The sequence below is a fragment of the Lathyrus oleraceus genome, chromosome 6, assembly GCF_024323335.1.
Source record: "Lathyrus oleraceus cultivar Zhongwan6 chromosome 6, CAAS_Psat_ZW6_1.0, whole genome shotgun sequence".
NCBI lineage: Eukaryota > Viridiplantae > Streptophyta > Magnoliopsida > Fabales > Fabaceae > Lathyrus > Lathyrus oleraceus.
The window spans coordinates 142,221,447-142,241,012 of NC_066584.1; the positions used below are offsets into that span (position 1 = coordinate 142,221,447).

Here is a 19,566-nt window from a genome sequence, read left to right on the forward strand (position 1 = left end):
TGCAATAGGACGGACTACATGCCACAGGATCGGAGACGCTCGGAAAGGTCTAGAAGTGGGGGAAGCTCTGCCCTAAAGTTGTCATGCAATGTGTACTTAAGTGTTTAGGATTTACAAATGGGAATATCTACCTAATGTTAGCATGCAAAGAATATGGGAATCCTACCTATGTTATCATACAAAGGGTTCTATCTAATGGGTGCTACCTAATCGGAACAAGAATCGACGAATGGAGCAAGGGGAAGTGTTAGGGATAAAGGTAGATGGCGATGCACGAAGCAATCGACTTACAAGGTTGATGGCGATGCATAAAGCAATCGACTTACAAGGTTGATGGCGATGCATAAAGCAATCGACTTACAAAAGGGTGGATGAATACGTGCTGGTTCTGTTAGGTTTTGAAAAACGATTACTCGACGTTGGATCGAGGTTTTGATCTTGCTTTGAAATGGTTATCGAATGTTCATTTTAATTCTTGTATTAACAGATGAATAAAGAATGAAAGAATAAATATTATACATTTCATGGGAGAGGGATACATTTGTTATGAATGGGGGTTGACATGGCAATCAAACAATATAAATATATGCCTCATACATCACACAAGTAGGCAACAGTTAATCAAACAAGTAAGATATAAACAAGTATATAATCAAATCAAATAATCAAAGAATGAAATAATGAAACAATAAACAATGTATGAGTGTAAGTGTAAGGGAACCGGCTCATTGTAAGAAAGCCCAAGAGTAAGCTATGTGAGGTTGATGGCGATGCTTAAAAAGCAATCGACTTACAAGGGTGTAAAAAATGGGCTCGATATTAAACCGAGAAAAGTATGATTTTTATAGTTTGAAAAAATGGTTTTTGAACTAAATTCAAATACAATAACTATGCATTATTAACAAATGAAATTATAAGTATAATAAACGTAAAAAGAAGATATTAACAAAATACTAAGAGGATAAAAAATGCTAAAGGAAGATAAAATCAAATAATAAGCAAAAAGTACCTCACATGAGTATCGAACCCTCTCCCCCTAATATTATGCAACTAAACTCTCTCCACTAGGCCACTCAATACTATCTGCTATTGAGATACTACCCTAAATATATGAACCGGGCTAAAGATTTAAAATAAAAAAAACAAAACAAACATTTTTATGGTTTTGTATTATCTCTGGAAAAAAACAAATTAAATTAAAAAAATAAATAATAAAAAAAGAAATTAATTAAAAAAAGAAAACAGAAAAAGAAATGGGAACGGGGAAGAGAACACAGAGGAGTTCGTCTTCCCCCCTCTCTCTCGCATCTTACGAGTTCTCTGTCAAACTCAGAAAATCTCTCTCTCTCGACCCTCATCGTCCTCAACCTTTTCTCACCTCTCACAACCTCTCATTCACTCACCTCTCACGACCTCGTCAATCTTAACCCTCGTCACCCTCGATGAATGTCTCTCAAAATCTCGAACTCAATCAAGTAATAAAGCAATGGCTGAACAAAAACTAACCTTCGGCGGTGACAACGGCAACGATGAAGCTCACAGGTTTGTCTTTGATTTGGTGATTAGGGTTTGTCAATTGTTCCGCCTCTGATTTTCGTTGTCTCCCCCTTTTCACTGATTTGCCTCTCCTCTTTATATTCTGTGAATTAGGGTTACAAATTGGTGCCCTTGTGTTCAAAAGTAACTCTGCAAAGCACTTTGGATGCTCAGAAATTGGATTTACCTTTTCCATGTTAGATTCAAGAAAAGGTATCCTTCACAAACTTTCTTCTCTGCTTTGACCTTATACCAATTTGGGATATCTTTGGATTTTGCCCTCTGACTGTTGGTTAATGATTTTGCACTTTGGATTTTGCAATTTGACTGATTGATGTGTCCCTTTTTTACCGCAGTAAAAAAAAATGGTGAGCTTGGTTTGCTGCAATCTTATTCATGTTTGGTGGGTTGTGGACATGGTTGAAGGTTTGAGTTTTGTGGTGGTTTGATCTTTGACATTATTGATGTTTCATGCTGCAGGCTAGTGGATTTGGACTAGGTATACTTGCAGTATTTCTTCATGATGCATGGCAATAAGGATTCAAAATAAGACCATTGTAATATAGTAGTGGAAACAGGGTCTGCTGATGTTTTTGTTCAGTAGGTTCGACCCTGCTCAACTTGCCTCTGCAACTTGATTTTGCAACATGATACTTGCTCCAGGTTTACATTGGCCTTCTTCTATTTAATGTTGAGTTTTCTCCTGTGTAAGGACTGATGCATCTTTGGATAACATGTACTAAAAACTCTTAGTCGCATGAATTGGTTTCCATTCCCATCTGCAGGATCAAATTTCTACCGGCTAGTTCCAATGTCCATTTCTTTGCTTTATGGGTATCGCGGTTCATGGTTGTTGCATTGCTTTGGTGGTACAAGTTTGTTCAAATGGAATTGCTTCAAATCATTTGCTCTAAGTTCAGTCATCACGCCATGACCTTATGGAATTCAAGTTTTGATTTGGCAGCTGCGGGACCATGATGACAGGATGCTAGTACAAGGTATGTCAAGGTGAGTTCAGAATCCATGTGCATTGATTTGCCAAATCAATCATGTATGTACCGTATTTGATCATGTGATTAGGGTATTTGGTTATTGATGAATGCAGGACCAGTTCAGCAAGGTAAAGATTGGTTGTCAAGGCAAAGGATCCAAGTCATGGTATAATGGTCATGAATATGAAAATGAGCTAAGTTACTTGGAAATGAAGAAACAAGGGAAAACACAACCAACATGGTTGTTGGATGATGAATTAAGGCAAAGTAGCATGGGATTAGGTCCAAGTTTGGGAAATTTATTGAATGTCTTTGGTATTTTGCAGGGTGTTGTTATGTTAACACAAGTTGGCGGCTAACTTCAACTTTTACTTCACCATTCCGCTTCTGTTTTGATAGGTAATGACCAAAGTATTCCGCTTGAGCGCCAAAACCTTACACTGCCATTTTCCTGATGCTGGTGTAGATTGCAGCCTGAATTCGATGACAATGTGTTTTATTTCATTTGCACTTAACCTGCCCTTTTTTTTGTGTGCATTACTGTAGGAACAACTGTTGGTTTTGACGGTGTGCATCATCTATATGTGCTACATGAGATGCTTTGGATTTTTGCTTGGGATGCTTTGCCGGTGTGTGAACTGTTTTGTGAGCTGCTAGCAGCGGTTTAGGTTTAGTATGGCAGGGGTATTTTTTTACAGCATTTTGGCAATTACACTATTCGTTTCACATTGCCAATCTATTGTAGATTGGTTAGTCAAGCGCCATTACGGCTACTGAATTAGTATCGCAAGTACCGCTGCCTTTGGGCTACCTCATTGTGTTGTATAGCTTTTGATTTGGGTTTTCCAGGAACCGCATAGGTTACCTTGTGGGTTTCACTGCAGGTTTTGCTTTATTTCCTCTATGCAACAGATATGTTAGTAGCTATGATGATGCATTGGTTTAGATGCCACGATCTGCCGTTGACTTTTGCTTCTGTTGTGAAAATGCAGGTTTCCGTGTTGCTTTTGTTGCTGTTGTTGAGATTGCATCTGAAGCTTATGTCTCAAAAGCTGTTGGTTGTACAGATACTGTTGTGGATTCTGTGACTGTTGCTGCTGTTGTTGAGGAACAACTTGCTGCCTCCCTTGCATTTGTCTCTGGGAAGCATTAAACATATTTTGAATGTTGGAAATTTGAATGTTTGAATTCTGGCCAACATTCGGGATGGGAGCCTGGGCTAGACCAGATACAGGTGGAAGGTTGGGCTGAGATGCAATATTATTTTGAATGTTTTGAGATAGAAGCTGTTGGCGTGGCTGCGGCTGATTGGGCAAAGGAATAGGATGCTGCTGCCCTTGATTGTGAACTTGAGACTGCATAGCATCCTGTAAAATATGCTTCACATTATAACCTTGCTTTTATTTATTCATTGTTTCACTTATGATCAAACTGCTATGGAACTGTTCTCGTGCTTTTGTTTCATCGTTCTGGTTAAGCTTCCCAGGTGAACCTTGTCTTGTTTCCCTCTTGATTTTGGTCGAAACTTTCACTTTCCATACACACCGCCGGTATTTGCTTGCAGTGACTTTGGGTTGGAACAGCGGGGATATCGATTTAACTTGGCATGTTGTTGCTGCAGGTTCTATGTTGATTTCTGACTTAGATTTCTATGTGTGGCATGAGCTGTTTTGATGCCTTGCTAGATATGTATTGGTTGCATTGCTTGCTGCAGTTTGTTGTTTGATGGCAGGTTGAAGGCTTTGGCTAGGTGATGTGGTGTACTGTGAGTAGGGAACTTGGTTGCACTTTCCATGAGCACATTCCTGTGGTGCTGCTGCAGTTTATTATTTGGTGGCTATGTGGAGTAGCAACTAGTGTTAGGATCATGTGGTAACAGATTTTTTGTTGTAAAATGGTACAGGTTAGGAATGACCATTGAAAATTCATGGTTTTGGAGTTTTGAATTGGTTTGTTCAATGGGACTTACTTGCAAATGAAGTAAACAAGAAAAATCATCAACAAACATGAAGATTGGATGACACAATGAAACAAAGGGCCAGGCCAAGTTTGGATAGTCAAGAGCAAGTGAGGGTTGACTTTGGTCAAAGTTGACCAAAAAGTCAACCGTTGACCAAAGTCAACAAATGGTCAAAAATGCATTTTTTTTGTATTTTCTTTGTAAATGAAAAATGAATTATTGGTTAGGGTGAACTTTTGGGTTTGTGGATTTTGGGTTGACTTTGGTCAAAGTTGACCAAAAAGTCAACTGTTGACCAAAGTCAACAATCGGTCAAAGTGTCAATTTTTGTGTATTTTTTTGTATGGAATCAAATGTAATGAAATAAAATTGAAATGGATTAATAAAATGGTTTGAAGTTGGTTTTCACAATTGGTTTAATCATAACTTGAATGTTTGACTCTTGAAAAGAAAATAACTTGACTGATAATGTGTATGAACAAAACCATGAAATAAGACCATAAGGTTAGGGTTTTGACATAGTATCCATGAACCAACAACATGACTGGCAAGTGGCTAGAAACACAAGAAACTTGGTTGTTCAGATGACCCAGACCATAGAGGTATCCATAATCACAACACCATGACTTTGGATCAAAACCAATCCTCATGTAAAATCAAAGTTAGGTTAGGCCAAGCATGCCAAACAAACATAAAAAATTCAGGAGCAAAATCGGGGTATGACAGCTGCCCCTATTTAAGCGTCTTCAACTAGAGAATATGAAGCGGGGTATTCTTCATATGATCAAAGAAGCAAAGAAGCAAAGAAGACCCGGATTTTGATCCTGAATCCGTATGAAAATAATTAACAATGTCTGTCAGAATCGGCAAAGAAGCAATCTCGAAAGAAGAGTCTGTCTGGTACGGTGAAAAATCGGCCTGAGTGTCGAAACAGAAAGTTGACCTGGATACCAAAATAAATGGTAACACAAGAATACCCATGACCTGAACGCCACACATTAGTCCGAACACTAAGCATTGGAATATGAGAGTATCAATGTTGGTCTGATCCCCGGAAATCTGGTCTGAACACCACTTCGATCTGGAAATCGGAAAACTGGCCTGAATGCCACAAGTACTTCGACTTGATCGTCGGAAACTTCTTCGATCTGAAAATCGGGAAAGACTGGCTTGAAAGCCACTTCGGTCTGGATACCGGGAAAACTGGCCTGAATGCCACTTCGGTCTGAATACCCGGAAAACTGGCCTGAATGCCACTTCGGTCTGGATACCGGGAACTGGCCTGAATGCCACTTCGGTCTGAATACCGGGAAAACTGGCCTGAACGCCACATCGGTCTGGATACCGGGAAAACTGGCCTGAACGTCACTTCGGTCTGGATACCGGGAACTTCTTCGATCTGAAAATCGGGGAAGACTGGCTTGAATGCCACTTCGGTCTGGATACCGGGAAAACTGGCCTGAATGCCACTTCGGTCTGGATACCGGAAACTTCTTCGATCTGAAAATCGGGAAAGACTGGCCTGAATGCCACTTCGGTCTGGATACCGGGAAAACTGGCCTGAATGTCACTTCGGTCTGGATACCAGGAAAACTGGCCTGAATGCCACTTCGGTTTGGATACCGGGAAAACTGGCCTGAATGCCACTTCGGTCTGGATACCGGGAACTGGCCTGAACGCCACTTCGGTATGGATACCGGGAAAACTGGCCTGAATGCCACTTCGGTCTGGATACCGGAAACTTCTTCGATCTGAAAATCGGGAAAGACTGGCCTGAATGCCACTTCGGTCTGGATACCGGGAAAACTGGCCTGAATGCCACTTTGGTCTGAATACCGTCTCGGTCTGAACATCGGAAAATTGGCCTGAATGCCATAAGTTCTTCAACCTGATTGTCGGAAACTTCTTCGATCTGAAAATCGGAAACTGGCCGGAATGCCGCATTGGTCTGACTACCGCCTCGGTCTGAACACCACCTCGGTCTGAATACCGGAATACTGGTCTGAATACCACCTCGGTCTGAATACCAGAAAACTGGTCTGAATACCATAAGTTCTTCGTCCTGATTGTTGAGAACTTCTTCGATCTGGAAATCGGAAACTGGCCTGAATGCCAGTTCGGTCTGGATACCGGAAAATTGGCCTGAATGCCACTTCGGTCTGAATACCGCCTCGGTCTGAACACCGGAATACTGGTCTGAATACCACCTCGGTCTGAATACCGGAAAACTGGTCTGAATACCATAAGTTCTTCGTCCTGATTGTTGAGAACTTCTTCGATCTGGAAATCGGAAACTGGCCTGAATGCCACTTCGGTCTGGATACCGGAAAATTGGCCTGAATGCCATAAGTACATCGACCTGATCGTCGGAAAATTCTTCGATCTGAAAATCGGAAATTGGCCTGAACGCCACTTCGGTCTGAATACCGCCTCGGTCTGAACACCGGAAAATTGGCCTGAATGCCATAAGTACCTCGACCTGATCGTCGGAAACTTCTTCGATCTGAAAATCAGAAACTGGCCGGAATGCCGCATTGGTCTGACTACCGCCTCGGTCTGAACACCACCTCGGTCTGAATACCGGAATACTGGTCTGAATACCACCTCGGTCTGAATACCGGAAAACTGGTCTGAATACCATAAGTTCTTTGTTCTGATTGTTGAGAACTTCTTCGATCTGGAAATCGGAAACTGGCCTGAATGCCACTTCGGTCTGGATACCGGAAAATTGGCCTGAATGCCACTTCGGTCTGAATACCGCCTCGGTCTGAACACCGGAATACTGGTCTGAATACCACCTCGGTCTGAATACCGGAAAACTGGTCTGAATACCATAAGTTCTTCGTCCTGATTGTTGAGAACTTCTTCGATCTGGAAATCGGAAACTGGCCTGAATGCCACTTCGGTCTGGATACCGGAAAATTGGCCTGAATGCCATAAGTACATCGACCTGATCGTCGGAAAATTCTTCGATCTGAAAATCGGAAATTGGCCTGAACGCCACTTCGATCTGAATACCGCCTCGGTCTGAACACCGGAAAATTGGCCTGAATGCCATAAGTACATCGACCTGATCGTCGGAAACTTCTTCGATCTGAAAATCGGAAATTGGCCTGAACGCCACTTCGGTCTGAATACCGGAAACTGGCCTGAATGCCACTTCGGTCTGGATACCGGAAACTGGCCTGAATGCCACTTCGGTCTGAATACCGGAAAAAACTTCATGTCTATCAGCATCAGCGAAGATAACAAAACAGTGATACGTGAGCCGACACGCATGCCAAAGACCCATGCTGGGGATAACAATCGAAAGATTGACCAAAGAGTGCATGAGATATATTATCTGTAGCCGTCAAAATGTAGATAATACACTCGCATGGAAGATTATCCATAACCGGGTTGTAGGTTGTTAAATGAATAATCGACCGAAAAGAAAGGCATCAGGGTACCAGGACTAGGCATGCAAAAGATGACCAATCAAAAGAGGATAAAGTTGCTAACTCGGAGCAAATACCCAAAAGAAAGGGGAAGACCCACTGGGGACAATACTACTTGATCAAGGCAAGTATCCAAAGGGGACAAGACTATCCATACCACAAAGAGGGGATTACATCTACCGGTTTGTAGGCAGAAAACCACAGAAAAGTAACCAGTCATCGACCAGGATGAGCACAAAGGGTTAACTCTACTAGGGGATGAAAGTGGGATTTTACAGCTACCAGTTAATAGGTAGAAAACCACAAAGATAGGACTTACAACTACCGGTTTGTAGGTAGAAGCCACAAATTCTGCTGAGGATGAGATGAATGAGTGCCGATTAGTGAGCGACTATTCATTTATGCCCCAGGGAAGCACGGGAGACAGCCAACAGGAAGCCAGTTTAGGATCGATCCAAAAAGGCAGACTGAATCAGGACTCATCCTAATGAGGAAAGAACTCAATAGGGAAAACCCATCCCGTGTAGGGAGGGAACGGAAACAACCGTCATCCACGAGGATGTATCTCAGTGGGGAAATGGCAAGAAAGGATATACACTTTCTGCTTAAGGGGTTAGCTCTACATGGAGAGATCAGACACACCCAACTCTGCTAGGGAAATCTACTGGAGAGATCTGTATCACCAAATAGCAGGAGGCAACCATCAACAGATACACGGCAACAGCTGCAACATGAGTATCCGAATGCTATGATTATGCATGTATGCATGATACCTAAAAATGTATGATGAATGCTGACAAACAGGCGTGCTCAACACACAGGTCCGGAAATCAACCATCCGGTACCACTCTTCCGGAGGGAAAACCAAAGTCACCAGAGAGCCAAGAAAATCCACTAGAGACTGGGATATCAGGGAGCAACACCATCCTGCTGGGGAGGAAGGCCACCAGAGGTTTCCGGAGGGATCGTCAGTCATAACCGGAGAAAAGAGTTCAACATACTGGCGGACGCGCCACAACAACTCGTGCTGGAAATCAGAGATACTCAGAAGCAACCAGATCTCTGATGAAGATAGATAGGCATTAATAAAGCTCCTCATGCTAACAACTCCGCTGGGGATCTATCTGAGGACATGATGGAGTACTGGATGTCAATCCACCAAATACTGAATCTTCCAAGAAGAGCACCCATGCTGGGGGAGGGAGGAAGACTGCTCTGCTGGGAACATGAAGATAAACAACTTCAACCAACACTGCACTGAGCAACCTTGCTGAGGAGAAACCAAAAGAGGTTCGACAGGAGAAAGATACAGTTATGCTCGAGATACGAACAAATGTCTTACCTGTTGGTAATCATACCACCCTCAGGAGAGCACTGCGGATCTCCTAAGTATCCTTCCATCATCGTGAATGTTCACTTTGTTTAAGAACAATTTTTTTGTGAAAAATTTGTTTATTTTGAAAACGATGATACTTTATCACTTAAAACATGCAAAACATTTGTTGAGTTAAAACAAATAAGAGTGCAAATAATTGGATAAAAGCTCAAATTGATGTGATGGAATGGTAGTCTGCAAAGGGCGAGACTCCATAGATCTGTACAAGTTTGAAATCGGTGATATATATTGGAGAGGGCTACATTGAACATAATGACCTTTCCTCTACCATTCCGAATTTTCGATGTATTCGGAGCTTCAGTCGACGACGAATCGAGAATCCCTGACGGATGACAGATATAGAGCACAGTCTTGTCAAGATGCAGTTACTTGCCAAATCCCTAATTTTTGCCTAGATTGCCCTAGTGTGAGGTGTTCAATCTAGCGGGATGCAAATTCTTTTTTCAATGTCTCTAACTTTTGCCTGGATCGCCCTTTCGGGTTTTCAATCCACCGAGACGCTCCTTTTTGCCTAAGTCGCCCTTTGGGGTGTTCGACTTAGCGAGCTGTTTTGCTTTTTTCTTTTAGGCGAAGTATTTCTTGACTGCATCGGAGTTCCCAAGACGAGTGAACTTCTCCATCCATTGTTGTAAGTGTCAGAGCACCGCCTGAAAAGGCTTTCTTGACCACATATGGACATTCATAGCTTGGGGGTTCACTTGCCCCTGGAATCGGGCACGAAAGACAAGACTTTCTTGAGCACAGGGTCACCTTCTCGGAACACACGAGGCTTGACCTTCTTGTCGAATGCTTTCTTCACTCTCTGCTGATATGACTGACCATGACACATGGCAGTTGATCTCTTCTTTTCGATCGAATTCAGCATCAGTCAACTTGGGACTTTGAGGGTGCTAATTTTTCTTTTGTTTCTTTCTTTCTTTTTCTTTCTTTTTTTTTCTTTTTTTTTTGATGCCCCAGTTGGCTGTTCTGCTGATTCTCGAGATGCAGCTGAGTGATCTTCTTTTCTTGCTCAAGAAGTCGGGAAATACCGTCAGGAATCCCTTCAACATCATCTTCGTCCGCTTCGAATACAGGGAATTCAAAATTGGGAGATGACGTCCGATCATTATGTTTAATGGGTTTAAGAAACAACCTGCATAATGATTTAGAGATGAAAAGCTTTTTGAAAAACAAACAAGACAATCGTTATGCAGATGAAAAGATTGCTTTTATTTTTGTTTTTTAGGGTTTTTTGTGATCACCAATTTCATGCAAAAAGCGAAAAGGGAAAACAAATGGAAAAACAAATGTTTAACATGGATTTATTTGAATGAAAATATCATTGCACAAAATGTTGCCAACAATGTCATCACTTCTCCTTTTGGCATGGGAGAAGGGTTTTTAAACAAAGTGATTATTACTCTGACTTATGAACGCTGTAGGAAAGCCGACAGTGACCCAATTGTGATAGATCCCACCGGGGATGACAACTGTCAGTATCCTTTGCATCAGCAGCTTCTGCTTTTGAACAACCCTCTTTGCTGAAGATCTCAGAAGACAAGTCGACGCCAGCTCGGGACTTGCTATCTTCAAGCTCGATTAACATTGGGACCCAAATCCTCAAAGCTCAGAATACCTGATCTGACAAGGTCCTGCACCTTACTCTTCAACTGAAAGCAGCTTTCCACATCGTGCCCAGGAGCACCCGAATGATACACACAATGCTGCTCAGGCCTATACCACCACCGAGGGTTGACGGGTACGGCCGGCGGGTCTCTGGGAGTAATCAAGTTCCGCTCTATCAAAGAGGGATACAACTCTGAGTACGACGTAGGGATCGGGTCAAAAATGATCCTCTTCCTCTCATTACTCATACTAGCTTGATTATCATTGGGAGGCTGGTAAGCCTGCCGTTGCGGACGATGTTGCTGATGTTGATACTGCTGAGTTGGCCTTCTCTGCTGTTGTTAAGGTTGAGTTGCTGGAATAGTCACAGCAGCAGCCTGACGATGTGGTCCTCTGTTTGCACTCCTTCGACGGTGCACAGCATTTGTTTCACTTTCTCCCCTTTTGGGTGCCCTAGAGGATGGCTTCTTAGAATCGGAAGAACTTGAAGAGCCAGGATGGCGAACCGGAGCGCGGGTTGCTCTGACATTAACAATCTCTGCAGCAAGAGGCTGTTCACTGATTATAATACCCCTCAAATCTTCACCCACAACATAGTTGTTGACGGGAATAGTGACAGCAGTAATTTGATCATTGACAAGGACCCCCTCTGGTGAAGCACGACTGGGCGGCAGAATCACAGCTTCCTGTCTCTGGGCTAAGGCACGCAGCTCCTCTTTCCCATGAACAACTCCTTGCATCATGGTCATGAACTGGGCCATGTTTGCCCTCATCTCAGCCAACTCAGCTTGGACTTGATCCATACTCCTCTGATGATTCAATCTGGTTGCGGTGCGGACGATGATCAACAATCCAGTCTCAGTCAAATCCCAGAGTGAGAAGTCTCTCCCAAGCATGTCTGCAATGCAAGGATGATATGTGCATGATATGCATATGATGCAGATGCTATTTTATCATGAATGATCCTGAAAAGGATATGCACATGCGAGTTAACTTTTTTCATGCATTATTATTTTTTTGGAAAATAAACATGCTATGATGCAAATGATGGAGCCAAGACTGGCAGGCTGTGCATCTCGGCACACAGGATCCGAAGCTTCGGCTTGAACTCTGATCACAACCATCTGAAACCCAAAGTCAATCTGATCAACTGGCATCTGAACCCATGTCTGGAGAACTGAGTCACCATCTGAGTGAGCACCCACAGATTCATCCCAGGGATCCGAAATAAACGGAACCCGCTGATAAACCACGGACATAACTCCGGCGTCCCAGAAATAAACGTCCATAAATTTGGCTGAACCAAAGTCACCATCACAGCACCACTGGCAGAAACCGTATCTGTAGAGATCAAACCCTCCCCTCACTGGTAGGTTCTAAGAACAGAAGTTTGTCAGCTTCAGCCCTTCAGTCGAGAATAATACGTTTACCACTGAAGGTTTAGCATTATTACGGGATAAAAGACCTCTGCTGACTCCCCTCAACAGGATATCCTAAAGCAAGTTCCCAGTCTCGGGGTCCTCGGATTGAGCAGCGAGAATGCGCCCACCAGAGCTAACATAATCACGTCTCGGAGGAGAGGCCTCGACTGAGTTCTCGGAAAATGGTCACCAGAGTCGACAATTTCTAGAGGAACATCATGTCGTTACGGAACATCCGTAGGACATAATATATCCAAGAGAAACCTCGTCTGGGTGTGGTTCTTCACGAACGACTTAACGTAGCAACATGCCACGCAAGCCTCATGAACATCCACTCTAAAATCTGTGTGTACACTCAAGCCTGGGTAATGGACTTACCTCTCATAGAACACCCCACCCCAACAAACAGATAAACGGCAGCAGATACAGCAAACATATGTACATGAATGCAATAAGGTAAAGCAGGTAAATGCTGAAAATAAATAACTGTACAAAAGAATAAACACCCAATAAACAAGAAACCTACAAAAGCTAGGAGGGACTCGTTTAGGGAAACCACTTCCCCAGCAGAGTCGCCAGCTGTCGCAACCCGAAAAATACAGTATGCGAAAAAACAACCGGCGAAGAAAGAAATGACAGAAGAGTCGCCACCGTGCGTTATTTATCCCAAAGGAGGGAAAGGAAACGCTCGAAGTAAACCTGAAGAGAGGAAAGGAAAAGACAAGGTCTCGCAACCAAATCTCGGGTTCGGGAGTCGATTATGCGAAGGGAAGGTATTAGCACCCCTACGCATCCGTAGTACTCTACGGGATCCACTCTTGTTGTTTCTTGTCTAAAGGGTGTGTGTTTATCTAATGTACTATTTACTAAAAGAAAAGGGTCAAAGAAAATGACTCGCACGGATGTCGCATCCACTGCATACGTATCTCATCTGAAATGAGAATCAGAGTCTTCGTAGCTCGGCTACCTATGGGTGAAAGAGATGTGTGCTCGCTAAGACATCGCGTCTTATGCCTACGTATCTCATCGGGAATGAGAATCAGAGCAAAACGTAGTTCAAACTAACTACGGGAATAAGGGTCTCGATTGCAACTAGGGAAAGAGGAAGGGAATGTCTCGATCGCAACGAGGGCGAGAGAAAGGATCGCAACGAGGGCGAAAGCAAACAAGGATTAGTTGTTAGTTGTTAGTCAAACTCGGCAAGACCTCGCATCTTGTGCCTACGTATCTCATCTGAACATGAGAATCAGAGTTGTCGTAGTTCGGCTCACGCACGCCAAACAAAACAAGACACCTACACACAAAAAGGTGGCAAACATGGAGCCCGACTGCCAATCACTGGACTTACATCAGCATCCGAACCAAAACACACACAAAAAGAAAAAGAAAGGTGCCCGGAGTGGTCTCGCACGACCACCTGCCTACATACCTCGTCTGGAACAAGGATCAGGGCGATGTAGTTCCCCTTCATAGGGGGGTGCCATCTGAATATGGACTTAGAAAAGGAGGACACCAGTTGTGTCAAAAGAGAGTGGGCAATCTGTTCACGCCCTAGCAGTAGGTGTCACAGCTCGCTGAATCGAGTCTTAGGCAGTTACCTCTTTGCAATAGGACGGACTACATGCCACAGGATCGGAGACGCTCGGAAAGGTCTAGAAGTGGGGGAAGCTCTGCCCTAAAGTTGTCATGCAATGTGTACTTAAGTGTTTAGGATTTACAAATGGGAATATCTACCTAATGTTAGCATGCAAAGAATATGGGAATCCTACCTATGTTATCATACAAAGGGTTCTATCTAATGGGTGCTACCTAATCGGAACAAGAATCGACGAATGGAGCAAGGAGAAGTGTTAGGGATAAAGGTAGATGGCGATGCACGAAGCAATTGACTTACAAGGTTGATGGCGATGCATAAAGCAATCGACTTACAAGGTTGATGGCGATGCATAAAGCAATCGACTTACAAAAGGGTGGATGAATACGTGCTGGTTCTGTTAGGTTTTGAAAAACGATTACTCGACGTTGGATCGAGGTTTTGATCTTGCTTTGAAATGGTTATCGAATGTTCATTTTAATTCTTGTATTAACAGATGAATAAAGAATGAAAGAATAAATATTATACATTTCATGGGAGAGGGATACATTTGTTATGAATGGGGGTTGACATGGCAATCAAACAATATAAATATATGCCTCATACATCACACAAGTAGGCAACAGTTAATCAAACAAGTAAGATATAAACAAGTATATAATCAAATCAAATAATCAAAGAATGAAATAATGAAACAATAAACAATGTATGAGTGTAAGTGTAAGGGAACCGGCTCATTGTAAGAAAGCCCAAGAGTAAGCTATGTGAGGTTGATGGCGATGCTTAAAAAGCAATCGACTTACAAGGGTGTAAAAAATGGGCTCGATATTAAACCGAGAAAAGTATGATTTTTATAGTTTGAAAAAATGGTTTTTGAACTAAATTCAAATACAATAACTATGCATTATTAACAAATGAAATTATAAGTATAATAAACGTAAAAAGAAGATATTAACAAAATACTAAGAGGATAAAAAATGCTAAAGGAAGATAAAATCAAATAATAAGCAAAAAGTACCTCACATGAGTATCGAACCCTCTCCCCCTAATATTATGCAACTAAACTCTCTCCACTAGGCCACTCAATACTATCTGCTATTGAGATACTACCCTAAATATATGAACCGGGCTAAAGATTTAAAATAAAAAAAACAAAACAAACATTTTTATGGTTTTGTATTATCTCTGGAAAAAAAACAAATTAAATTAAAAAAATAAATAATAAAAAAAGAAATTAATTAAAAAAAGAAAACAGAAAAAGAAATGGGAACGGGGAAGAGAACACAGAGGAGTTCGTCTTCCCCCCTCTCTCTCGCATCTTACGAGTTCTCTGTCAAACTCAGAAAATCTCTCTCTCTCAACCCTCATCGTCCTCAACCTTTTCTCACCTCTCACAACCTCTCATTCACTCACCTCTCACGACCTCGTCAATCTTAACCCTCGTCACCCTCGATGAATCTCTCTCAAAATCTCGAACTCAATCAAGTAATAAAGCAATGGCTGAACAAAAACTAACCTTCGGCGGTGACAACGGCAACGATGAAGCTCACAGGTTTGTCTTTGATTTGGTGATTAGGGTTTGTCAATTGTTCCGCCTCTGATTTTCGTTGTCTCCCCTTTTCACTGATTTGCCTCTCCTCTTTATATTCTGTGAATTAGGGTTACAAATTGGTGCCCTTGTGTTCAAAAGTAACTCTGCAAAGCACTTTGGATGCTCAGAAATTGGATTGACCTTTTCCATGTTAGATTCAAGAAAAGGTATCCTTCACAAACTTTCTTCTCTGCTTTGACCTTATACCAATTTGGGATATCTTTGGATTTTGCCCTCTGACTGTTGGTTAATGATTTTGCACTTTGGATTTTGCAATTTGACTGATTGATGTGTCCCTTTTTTACCGCAGTAAAAAAAAATGGTGAGCTTGGTTTGCTGCAATCTTATTCATGTTTGGTGGGTTGTGGACATGGTTGAAGGTTTGAGTTTTGTGGTGGTTTGATCTTTGACATTATTGATGTTTCATGCTGCAGGCTAGTGGATTTGGACTAGGTATACTTGCAGTATTTCTTCATGATGCATGGCAATAAGGATTCAAAATAAGACCATTGTAATATAGTAGTGGAAACAGGGTCTGCTGATGTTTTTGTTCAGTAGGTTCGACCCTGCTCAACTTGCCTCTGCAACTTGATTTTGCAACATGATACTTGCTCCAGGTTTACATTGGCCTTCTTCTATTTAATGTTGAGTTTTCTCCTGTGTAAGGACTGATGCATCTTTGGATAACATGTACTAAAAACTCTTAGTCGCATGAATTGGTTTCCATTCCCATCTGCAGGATCAAATTTCTACCGGCTAGTTCCAATGTCCATTTCTTTGCTTTATGGGTATCGCGGTTCATGGTTGTTGCATTGCTTTGGTGGTACAAGTTTGTTCAAATGGAATTGCTTCAAATCATTTGCTCTAAGTTCAGTCATCACGCCATGACCTTATGGAATTCAAGTTTTGATTTGGCAGCTGCGGGACCATGATGACAGGATGCTAGTACAAGGTGTGTCAAGGTGAGTTCAGAATCCATGTGCATTGATTTGCCAAATCAATCATGTATGTACCGTATTTGATCATGTGATTAGGGTATTTGGTTATTGATGAATGCAGGACCAGTTCAGCAAGGTAAAGATTGGTTGTCAAGGCAAAGGATCCAAGTCATGGTATAATGGTCATGAATATGAAAATGAGCTAAGTTACTTGGAAATGAAGAAACAAGGGAAAACACAACCAACATGGTTGTTGGATGATGAATTAAGGCAAAGTAGCATGGGATTAGGTCCAAGTTTGGGAAATTTATTGAATGTCTTTGGTATTTTGCAGGGTGTTGTTATGTTAACACAAGTTGGCGGCTAACTTCAACTTTTACTTCACCATTCCGCTTCTGTTTTGATAGGTAATGACCAAAGTATTCCGCTTGAGCGCCAAAACCTTACACTGCCATTTTCCTGATGCTGGTGTAGATTGCAACCTGAATTCGATGACAATGTGTTTTATTTCATTTGCACTTAACCTGCCCTTTTTTTGTGTGCATTACTGTAGGAACAACTGTTGGTTTTGACGGCGTGCATCATCTATATGTGCTACATGAGATGCTTTGGATTTTTGCTTGGGATGCTTTGCCGGTGTGTGAACTGTTTTGTGAGTTGCTAGGAACAACTGTTTTCACTTATGATCAAACTGCTATGGAACTGTTCTCGTGCTTTTGTTTCATACTTCTGGTTAAGCTTCCCAGGTGAACCTTGTCTTGTTTCCCTCTTGATTTTGGTCGAAACTTTCACTTTCCATACACACCGCCGGTATTTGCTTGCAGTGACTTTGGGTTGGAACAGCGGGGATATCGATTTAACTTGGCATGTTGTTGCTGCAGGTTCTATGTTGATTTCTGACTTAGATTTCTATGTGTGGCATGAGCTGTTTTGATGCCTTGCTAGATATGTATTGGTTGCATTGCTTGATGCAGTTTGTTGTTTGATGGCAGGTTGGAGGCTTTGGCTAGGTGATGTGGTGTACTGTGAGTAGGGAACTTGGTTGCACTTTCCATGAGCACATTCCTGTGGTGCTGCTGCAGTTTATTATTTGGTGGCTATGTGGAGTAGCAACTGGTGTTAGGATCATGTGGTAACAGATTTTTTGTTGTAAAATGGTACAGGTTAGGAATGACCATTGAAAATTCATGGTTTTGGAGTTTTGAATTGGTTTGTTCAATGGGACTTACTTGCAAATGAAGTAAACAAGAAAAATCATCAACAAACATGAAGATTGGATGACACAATGAAACAAAGGGCCAGGCCAAGTTTGGATAGTCAAGAGCAAGTGAGGGTTGACTTTGGCCAAAGTTGACCAAAAAGTCAACCGTTGACTAAAGTCAACAAATGGTCAAAAATGCATTTTTTTTGTATTTTCTTTGTAAATGAAAAATGAATTATTGGTTAGGGTGAACTTTTGGGTTTGTGGATTTTGGGTTGACTTTGGTCAAAGTTGACCAAAAAGTCAACTGTTGACCAAAGTCAACAATCGGTCAAAGTGTCAATTTTTGTGTATTTTTTTGTATGGAATCAAATGTAATGAAATAAAATTGAAATGGATTAATAAAATGGTTTGAAGTTGGTTTTCACAATTGGTTTAATCATAACTTGAATGTTTGACTCTTGAAAAGAAAATAACTTGACTGATAATGTGTATGAACAAAACCATGAAATAAGACCATAAGGTTAGGGTTTTGACATAGTATCCATGAACCAACAACATGACTGGCAAGTGGCTAGAAACACAAGAAACTTGGTTGTTCAGATGACCCAGACCATAGAGGTATCCACAATCACAACACCATGACTTTGGATCAAAACCAATCCTCATGTAAAATCAAAGTTAGGTTAGGCCAAGCATGCCAAACAAACATAAAAAATTCAGGAGCAAAATCGGGGTATGACAACATTCATGCACATCTAAACCCACATGCAAAACCTAACGATACCCACTCTTCCAAATTCAACCATAATACCTCATACATTCAGAAATTTAAAATTGAAAGCATAAAGTAGTGGAAATAGGGAAAACCTGATTGGTGAGATCGATTGAAATTGAATTGCACGGTTGGGTTTGCAAAGCAATGTTAGGGTTTGTGTGAGATGGAAGTGAAAAGTGTGTGAGTCAGAGTGAAAGGTGTGAGAGTGAAAGTGTTTTTCAGTGTGTATGAATTAGTTCTAGCGTTTTTCTCAAATGAATTTTAGAATTTATATCCTGATTTTCGTGGCTTGGTGGGCTCAGAATGAAGGCAATTCAAGCCCATGATTTTTCTGTTATATTTTTTATTTTCAAAACGCGTGGGCTTCGCCTAGCAAAGAATTTTCTCGCCTAGCGAGCAAGACAACTCAGGAAGTTCTTCTGGGCGCAGGTGACTTTTGGTGGCCTTTCTTGGGACTCGCTAGGCGAACCATTCTGCTCGCCTAGCGAGCATGACAGCTCATGAACAAACTTTTGCTCCTTCAAGATTAACGTTTTGAATGATGGATAGACCCCATTTGAACATGTTGGAAGTAACTCAAGTCATTCCCTGGCCATTTGACCTTCTGTTGACCAATAGTTAACTTTCGATTTCACAGTTGAATTTTGAACTGTACTGAGCCTGTTAAGCTTGATCTTTTGAAGAAAACCTCTGAAAATGAAACCAAGTGACTTGGATGATATCCAAGCTTCTTGGAAGACAAACTCTTGGAGCTAATTCTGATTGGCATGATGAAATGCAATATGAAATGTTAAATGACCTAAAATGAATGCATGAATGAGGGGGCAAATTTGAGGTGCTACACTAGGCCAAAGGCCCGGTTGTGATATGAAACGAACCGAAGTGAATAAATAATAAACACAATTAATAAATGGAATGCGCGCGCGTTTTAACCAATCAAAAGAAGACAACAAATATTTTTGAAATCAAACGCACACAACAATCATCTTCTTCCTCGAGCCAGACTCAGAAATCAAAACTTGGAAATACATGTTTTCAACCAGAGTTTTCCAAGGAACCTTATTACATAATCAAAAACAAAACATCCTCCACACTCATGAGCCATTGATTGCCTCTG

The 19,566-nt window shown here is 41.7% G+C and overlaps 1 long non-coding RNA gene across 6 annotated transcripts; it reads left to right on the plus strand.

Moving 5' to 3' along the window:
• The first annotated feature begins 1,360 nt into the window (after positions 1-1,360).
• LOC127097626 (uncharacterized) lies at positions 1,361-17,799 on the plus strand. 6 transcript variants are annotated; one of them, XR_007793116.1, is made up of 8 exons: positions 1,361-1,542; positions 1,651-1,749; positions 2,017-2,199; positions 2,322-2,544; positions 2,642-2,927; positions 3,075-3,412; positions 3,521-4,260; positions 17,463-17,799. It is a non-coding gene; the product is annotated as an uncharacterized LOC127097626 (long non-coding RNA). The 6 variants fall into 6 exon arrangements; XR_007793117.1 differs by lacking the exons at positions 2,322-2,544; positions 2,642-2,927; positions 3,075-3,412; positions 3,521-4,260; positions 17,463-17,799 and adding exons at positions 16,272-16,494; positions 16,592-16,877; positions 17,024-17,116; XR_007793115.1 differs by lacking the exons at positions 2,017-2,199; positions 2,322-2,544; positions 2,642-2,927; ... (1 more) ...; positions 3,521-4,260; positions 17,463-17,799 and adding exons at positions 15,967-16,149; positions 16,272-16,494; positions 16,592-16,877; positions 17,024-17,116.
• The last annotated feature ends 1,767 nt before the right edge of the window (positions 17,800-19,566 follow it).